The sequence below is a fragment of the Rattus norvegicus genome, chromosome 10 (assembly GCF_036323735.1).
Source record: "Rattus norvegicus strain BN/NHsdMcwi chromosome 10, GRCr8, whole genome shotgun sequence".
Taxonomy (NCBI): domain Eukaryota; kingdom Metazoa; phylum Chordata; class Mammalia; order Rodentia; family Muridae; genus Rattus; species Rattus norvegicus.
Window position 1 is genome coordinate 60,082,096 of NC_086028.1, and position 8,481 is coordinate 60,090,576.

At 42.5% G+C, this 8,481-nt stretch overlaps 1 protein-coding gene across 8 annotated transcripts in view; it reads right to left on the bottom strand.

Moving 5' to 3' along the window:
* The window catches only part of Pafah1b1 (platelet-activating factor acetylhydrolase 1b, regulatory subunit 1), a 58,819-nt gene extending 50,655 nt beyond the window's left edge, over positions 1-8,164 (bottom strand). For 2 of the 8 annotated variants that reach the window (XM_063269963.1, XM_063269967.1), the window contains exon 1: positions 7,782-8,155. The gene's annotated coding sequence lies outside the window, so the exon portion shown is untranslated. The other 6 variants (XM_063269968.1, XM_063269966.1, XM_063269964.1 and 3 more) reach the window with 5 other exon arrangements.
* Positions 8,165-8,481: the final 317 nt, after the last annotated feature.

Genomic DNA, 8,481 nt, shown 5'->3' on the forward strand with positions numbered 1-8,481 from the left:
TTTCAACTCTCTACAGTGTATAAATCATAAAACTGTTTTACTATTGTGTGTCTGCCTACAAGAATGATGGGTGGGAGGGTTGGGGATTTAGCTCAGTGGTAGAGCACTTGCCTAGGAAGCGCAAGGCCCTGGGTTCGGTCCCCAGCTCCGGAAAAAAGAAAAAAAAAAAAAAAAAGAAAGAATGATGTGTGGGGGTTGGGGATTTAGCTCAGTGGTAGAGCACTTGGCTAGCAAGCGCAAGGCCCTGGGCAAGGCCCTGGGTTCGGTCCCCAGTTCTGGAAAAAAAGAATAAAAAAAAAAAAAAAAAAAGAATGATGTGTGTCTGTGGGGCCATATGCCTTGGTGCACCTGCAGAAAACAGTGTGGAATTCTATCCTTGTATATGGGTTCTGGGGATCCAACTCAGGTCACTAGGCTTGCAAAGAAGTGTCTTTAGTAGCTGAGCCACCTGGACGACCCCAAACATGACTTTTTATAATGCTTCAAAAGTTAAAATTATTTGGCCAGGGGAGTACAGCTCAGTGTTAAAAAGCATTTGATTTGCCTATATAAGGCCCTAGGTTTTAAGCCAACACTTAAAAATACTTTTAATTTTTAAATTTCCCCCAAGATTTAAGGTTTCAATATTTTCAGCAAACTGTCAAAAATTTCCTAGTCAGAGTTAACTGCCAATTCTTGTCAATGTAAGAGCAAATTACCAAAATGCATCCTTAGTTTACCTAGTTAGGGCATTCTATAAAAGCTTGTGACCCTGCTCTTTGGGATGTTAACCTTCTACAGAGAACTCACCCGCCTGACTCCCCTACCTTAACTCTAAAGATGCTCTTGTTACATTAACAAACTTTAGGGGTTGGGGATTTAGCTCAGTGGTAGAGCGCTTGCCTAGGAAGCGCAAGGCCCTGGGTTCGGTCCCCAGCTCCGGGAAAAAAAGGAAAAAAAAAAAAAAAAAAAAAAACTTTAGGCCTGCCTCTTCCTTAGAGTGAACTATGGAACTAGGATGTGCCTATGAACTTGCTCTGCTACTGAGTCACACCTCTAGTCTTTTTTTTTAATCACTTTTCACATAATTCTGCATTCAATCAAATGTAAAGTATTAAAATAGTTTTTTATTTTCCTGGTGGTGGTGGTTTTTAGGGTTGTTTGTTTGTTTGTTTGTTTTTTTGAGACAGGCTTTCTCTGTGTAACCTTGGCTTCCTGGAACTTGCTCTGTAGACCAAGCTGGCCTTAAATTCAAATGAGATTGGCTTGCCTCTATCTCCCAGTGCTGGGATTAAAGGCAAATATCACAACTGCCCACTAAAATAGTATTTTTAAAGCAGTGTTAGGTACTGTCTAACAACCCCTATTCAAATACTTAATGCCTTATGTCTGTAAATATCCAATGCAAGAACAAAGGTAACAAATGCCAAATTAAATAATACAGGCAATAAATGCTACAGTTGCCATTTTCAAAATTAGGATTAAAGCCCCTCTCCCTCTCTCCATGTATTCCTGGCCAATGGTCTCTCTCCTCCTCCTCTTCTTCCTCTTCCCCCTACCTCTCTCCTTTCTCAACTCAGTTCCCATGCCCCCCAAAAAAAATTAAAATGAAAAAGGTTAAAGAAAAGAAAGTAGAGAAACAACACAAGTTTACACACTTGATCTCATTCTCATCATATGCTGCACTCTGCAAAATGATGACGCAGCAAGTTCTCTCAGCTGGGCAGTAGTGTCCCACACCTTACACAGAGAAACCTTGTCTTGAAAAATAAAACAAAACAAAAAAAGGTGTCTCACCAGATCCTGGCACCTTGATGCTTGACTTGCCAGCCTCCAAAACTTTGTTTTCTTCAAGGCTTATTTTAAAAAGAAGTAAAGAAGCAAACACTAATATCTGGGCTTGCTCAGTAAAAGTTAAGTGCAATATGCCATCCAAAATGAAAACATTTCAAATTATACCCTGAACCATGATTGGTTTGAAAGGGAATAAACAAACAAAAAAGCATTTAAGGACTGGCAAGATAGCTTAGAGGAAAGCTGTTTACTGACAAGTTTTGAGTACCCTAATCTTTGGGACCCAAATGGTATAAGAACAGAATCCCAAAAGTTGTCCTCTGACTTCTGCAACTCATAATGCGGCGTGTACTCCCACACCCACAATTAAATAAATAAAATGTAATGTTTTAAATATTTCAGGGAGAGCCTCTAAGAATTTTCTAATGTAAAAATGTTCACCTCTTAAACAGTTGCTCTGTAGTTCCAGTTCCTTTGATTATATACCCTTAATATTTGGGCTTCATGGTACAAACATGTAAAAATTAAGTATTTTGTAATTTTTTTTTCAAAAGGAGTTAATCACTATAGAAAAGAACTATTTGACATATAAGCTAGCACCAAGGTGGCACTCCAGCTACTACTACTCAGGTGACTGCAGGAGAAGAAATTCCTGGAGTTTTAGTTCCCTCATAGATGAAAATGTATCCATCTACTTAGATGAGAAAAGTTGAAATGGGTGCCAAATTCAGTAGTGACAAACTAGACAAATGTTTGACAAAGCTAAACGATAATATTGAAGAAATGTGTCTAGAAAATTCCTGATAAATTAGTCAAGTACTGTTTTAACCAACAGTCACCAATTTTTAAAAAGAAAAAAAAATCAAAATAATAAGTACTTATGATGAGTATTCTGAGTATAAGGCACAGATACCAATTAAAATCTGTACCTCCTGTGCCAATGACAAAAATTAATAAGTTCTATTTAAGTGAATGTGCAAATTGTCATACCCAATCAATAACATTGTTGAAATAATCCAAGACTTCGGGGCTGGGGATTTAGCTCAGTGGTAGAGCGCTTACCTAGGAAGCGCAAGGCCCTGGGTTCGGTCCCCAGCTCCGGAAAAAAAAAGAACCAAAAAAAGAACCCCAAAAAAAAAAAAAAAAAAAAAAAAATCCAAGACTTCAGTGAAGTTAATCATGTTTGCACAATATGTTGTATATAGCATCTTTCTTCTTGAAATGTCTTTTTTTTTTTAAGGTTTCAAGATAAGAGGTTAAAGGACAGCTAAGTTATATAGAATTCAAAACCTAGGCTACAAGAGGCCCCATCTAAAAACAAAGAAAAGAAATACACATTTCCCAATATGGCTTTTAACAACTAGGATTCACTCTACAGGTAAGCATCTTAAAATATAAGACAATTTGCTTTTCTCTTCAGTTTCTCATTGTTAAAAAAAAAAAAAAAGGTCAAATCTAGTGGAGACTAGCAGTGGCAGTCAGATCTCTGTGAGTTCAGAGCCAGACTCATCTACAAAGTGAGTTCCAAGACAGACAGACAAGGCTACACAGAGAAACCATGTCTCAAAAAAAACAAAAAACCCAAAGATCAATACCCTCAAACCACCACACCCAGGTTTTTCAAGTCAGGTTTTCTCTGTGTAGTCCTGACTGTAGACCAGGCTGGCCTCAAACTCTGAGATCCACCTGCCTCTGCCTCCTAACTGCTAGGATTAAAACTTGTGCCACCACCACATGGCTTAGTTTTATTTTAAATAAAATCAAGTAAAAACGTAATACTTATATTGCACAAGACAAAAACCAGTGACAAAGAATTTTCAGTTCAAATGATTCTTTCCAAAGTATATAAAAATAGGCTACCAGTCATTATAAAATATATAACAGAGATTTCTATTAGAAGCAATTAAAAATTCTGTACAGGGCTAGTTCAGTGGTGGACAAAACCCAAGAGGCAAGCCTGAGTTCCAACCCCAGCACCCCACTCCAGTCTCTTCCTAGGACCACAAGCTGGTTCAGTCATAAAACCCAGCTTAAGTTTGCAAGCTAACCTTAAGTTTTGAGGGGAAAAAAATTGGGGCTGGTGGTTGGGGGTAATCTATATCACTGCTTTAGAACTGAACATTTGATTTGTGTATTTTGGGCTTATTTTTTATTTTTGTTTAGTTTGGGGGTTGGGGAGGTGGATAAGGGAGAGGGGTGTTTTTGTTTCTTTGTTTGAGGCAGGTTGGCCTTGACCTCACAGAGATCCACCTACCTCTCTGCCTCCTGAGTACTAGAATGGGCTTGTTTAAAATAGCTGCATCAAATGGCTCAGAAAATGAATGTGCTTGCCTGCAAGCCTATCAAACCTGAGTTTGATCTTTGAGACTCAGAGTGGAGGGAGTACCCCTAAAGTTATACTCTGACCTCCTCTACACAAAGAAAAATAAAATGTAAAATATTATTAGTCTGTCTACACACAGACAAATATAATGTAAAATAATATTAGTCTGGAGGGAGATTTCAGTGGTTAAGAGCACTTACTGCTCTCACAGAGGACCAGAGTTTAGGTCCCAGCAACCATGAACAGATCACAACCACCTGGAACTCTAGCTTCAGAGGATACAACATGTGCACTTGTATTCACACTTACAACTAGTCACACACATTCATATAATCAAAATAATAAATCTGAGAAAGTTAGACCTTAATGACATGCTCTACAATTACTATAGCTCACTGAGATGACAACTGTGAATAATAATATGAACCACATACAAATAAAAAAGGTCTCCTTTTTCCTAAATACTGAAAATATAAGCATAAAGCCATTTACATACATGCACATCCAGATATCCAGATAGTTTTGTATATAAATCCTTTCATAATAGGGATATTTTATCCAGAAAGTTATATATATAACAGAACTTGAAAGTAGACCAAATACTACTAAAAGCAGTGCAGTATGTTTTATAGCACTCAAGGGGTTAGAGGCCTGCTTGGGATACAGAAGGAGTGAGAATCAAGTCAGTCAAGGATAGTGTCTGTAACTCTGAAGAACTCAAGGTCAGCACCAGCTCTACAAACTCAAGGCCAGCCTGGACTACATACAATAAGACTCCATCTCAAAAGGAGCAAGAGAGCTTGTGAAATGGCTCAGTGGATAAAGATATTTGCCACCAAATCTGACTTGATTGAGTCCAATCCACAGGACCTACATGGTAATAGGAAAGATGTAATCCCCGTAAGTTGGTGCACATGGAAACATATAAATGAACGAGTTAAAAAAAATTCAAACAGACTTCATTAAGGCTTTTATAAATATAGGACTGTGATTTTTAAAACTGATTCTTTCAAATTAAGTTAGATTCAGAGGACATACCAGAAATGAAAACACACTTGTATTCTCCATCTAATTATCTGTAAGCTCCTGGGTGGCCCTGGGATTGGGGTGGAGGTGCACCATTATTAACTGGGAATAGTAGGGCTAAGGATATTTGAGACACAATATAGTAATGTACTCATCCATCACAATACTTTCTAACTACATGAAAATAACAAAAAATGTAAAAATACAAAGTTACAACACATAATTCATCAGAATTACATTATATCATACTTAGAATTCTTTAAGGACCACAAGACACTAACATGAGCTATGCTCTTTTATCACAGAAAAAGGTCCTGTGCAAGAGGCAACACAAGAGAAAAGGCCTATTTAAAGAGCTCTTAACACAAAATAACCACTCTCTATTTTCTCATCTTTGATGTTCATCAAGAAATTTTAAAAAAAGATTTTAGTAAATATGAGTATTCTTAACTAGATTTTTTTCACAATACCATGCTTTTTGTTGCCAAATATCCCTAGCATTCATTAACTTAACACTCATTTGGGTAGAATAATTAGTATATATGTGGATATTTTTATACATACACACATGTGGAGAGTAAGTACTTGTTTCAGAGCAAGGATGCTGCCTTTATTCCAATTAATCAATGCTCTTCTTTAAAAAAAAAAAAGGGTAGAAAGGCTGAGATTTTAAGATCCACCATAGAGAAATGCCTTTATTGTAGCTACAATTAATACCGAATAACCTTACAGTCATTAAGGATGAAGAAGATTCGATGAAAGGGCAACTGAGCATTTCCCAGCTTTCGCTGTCGCACCCTTACTCCACCCAGTCCTCTCGGCTCAATGGCTGCTCACGGCATCCACAAATATTAGCCTGTTTTTATGGGGGTGGGAGAATGTACCAAAACAGGGTATGTGCTCTGTCAACACCAACATATGCAAAAATATTTTGTGAAAAACTGGTTTCCTTTCTGACTCTTAAAATTATATATACCAGCTTTAAATTATAGAAAAGCCTTCCTCTGAAATCAAACAATGATCTTTTAAATAGACCGTGAAAGAATAAATTACCCTAAATACATATTCTGCGTTAATAAAAAACCGCAATTTGTAACTGCCAATTATTTTGCACAACTATGTCCTGAAAGACACATATTAGAAATAAAAGCTTGCTAAAGCCTTAAAATCAAACCAATTTTTAAAGTTAAAGCTTTAATGTGAATTCAACATAGTATTACTAGCATACCCAACTAAAAATATTCCTGATTAAGGAATTGAATCCTGCAGCAATCTAGCTCTACTGCAGGGGAAAACACAGCAAACACTGCTGTGGCAAAATGAAGAGGGGAAGACACTTACTGGTATGAGGCCCAAACAAAGTCTCTCCACCATCCCACCCCCGGAAAAAAATTCACACAAAACAAGCCAACCCAACAAAAAGAGAATTGCTAAAATGACCTTTCTGTTGCTGGATCTTTTAAAGGTTATGAATCTTTAGGAGGGTGTGTTAGAAACTAAAGGTAAGAAAAGCAGTAATAATTTTATTTTTTTCCCAATTGCCTTTTTTTTGGGGGTGGGGAGGCGGTCCTTGACATGACATCGCCCATTGAGAATGAGACCACAAATCTGATACTCTTCTTCAAAAGCACAATTCCTTAACCAAAAAAAAAAAAAAAAAGATAGGAATTACACCCAAACCCAACCTCAACAGAAAATTTCCTGCACTCCTCCCAAAGAGTTTCTTGCTAAGTCACTGGAAAAAACAGGCAGAAAAACAAATAAAGCACCTTGCTTTCTCCTATCTCAGATAGTGAAAATTTCTCCTCTTAGGAATCAAAATAAGCCCATCGTCTCAAAAACATTTTTTCTCACCTGGGAAGCTAGAGACAGTAAATAAATAGTCACGGCGTTTCCTAATAGAGTAGAGAGATGGGATGAAGGGAATGGCAGAGAACCTAGGAACTAGCTCAGTGTTAGCAACGTCAAAAGGCAACTCCCGTGCGAGGAGTCAGTAGCAAAAAGGAAAATCCTGCCCGATTCGGTGGGTGGATGCTGCAGATCTTTAGTGAGTGCAGAGCCTGGACTCCTACCGCACCGGGGGGCCAAGGGCCTGCGCGGCCGACCATCCTCTTCAGTTCGACCACCAACCTAAGGACAAGTGGAGAACCGGACGCCTGGAAGGCCTGGTAGCTGCTGGAGCCCCGGCGGCGAGCCGCCAGCCGCGGAGGGGTGGGGACTGCGGGTTCGTTTCCGCGGCCCAGGAGGGCTGAGCCCTTTCCCCAAGATCAGAGAGCGACCTGCTATCCACGCCCTTCCCACCCAAGAATACTTTTCTTGCTAAGTCACGGCGGCAGGAGGGCGATGCCGCCGAGAGGCCACGGTTTGAAGCCTCAGCGGCCCAAGTAGCCTGCTGCCAGGGTCGGAGGACTGGAGCAAGGGCAGCGCCCTCCCAGGCCAGGGCCCCCTCCTCGGTGCCTCTCACTCAACGGCCGTCGCGGCCGCCATTTTGAGAGCGAGGAGAGGAGAAGAAGAAGGAGGAGGCAGCGGCGGCAGGGGGAGGGGAGAATGGGAGGGAGGGGACCGGCGCAGCCACATCGTCAGGCCGCCGGCCCGGCCCGCAGCCGCCCGAGCGCGATGGAAAAGACAGAGGGGAGGGCGTAGAGCGTCGCCGCCTTACCGGAGCGCTGCACCACCGCCTCCGCAGGGCCTCTTCCGTCCTTCACTCCCATCCACCAGCGGGGGAGGGGGAGGGAGAGGGAAGGGAGGAAGGAGGGAGGGAGGGAGGGAGGGGGAGGATGGCGCGCTGGGCCCGGTCCCGGGGAGGGGGAGGGGAGGGCCGCGGGCGGGCTCCTCAGCCGTTCCGGGGCTCGAGCCCTAGCCCAGCGTTCGCGCGTCCTCTCGCTCGCGCCTGAGCGCTCCCCTCCGGCTCCTCCTCGCTCCCTGGACTCTCGGGTCGCTGCTCGTTCGCTCCCTCACTCGCTATCTCGGCCGCCGGACTCCGCCGCCGCCCCGCCGCTCCAGCTCCGTCTGTCACAGGAGCTGCCCCAACGCCCTGACGTCACCGCGCCGCCGCCGCCCCAGACCCGCCAGGAAAAGGGGGGGCGCGGAGGGCCCGCGGCGCATGCGCGGGCCGAGCCGAGCCGAGCCGAGCCGGGCCGGGCCTGAGCCTGGGCCTGGCCCTGGGCCGCACGCCCTTCTACGGGTTGATCTAGAGGTTGTACCGGAGCCAGTGGGCAAGCTTGCGCCCAGTCCGCGGCTTTTTTCTCTCTTCTGTCCCCTGTTCCCTTGGGAAGAGCCTCTTTTGCTCTAGACTCTCGTCTGACTGTTGGGGCCTATCACGACTCTAGCTTTGCTTTAGCCGTCACTGCGCTGTCGGG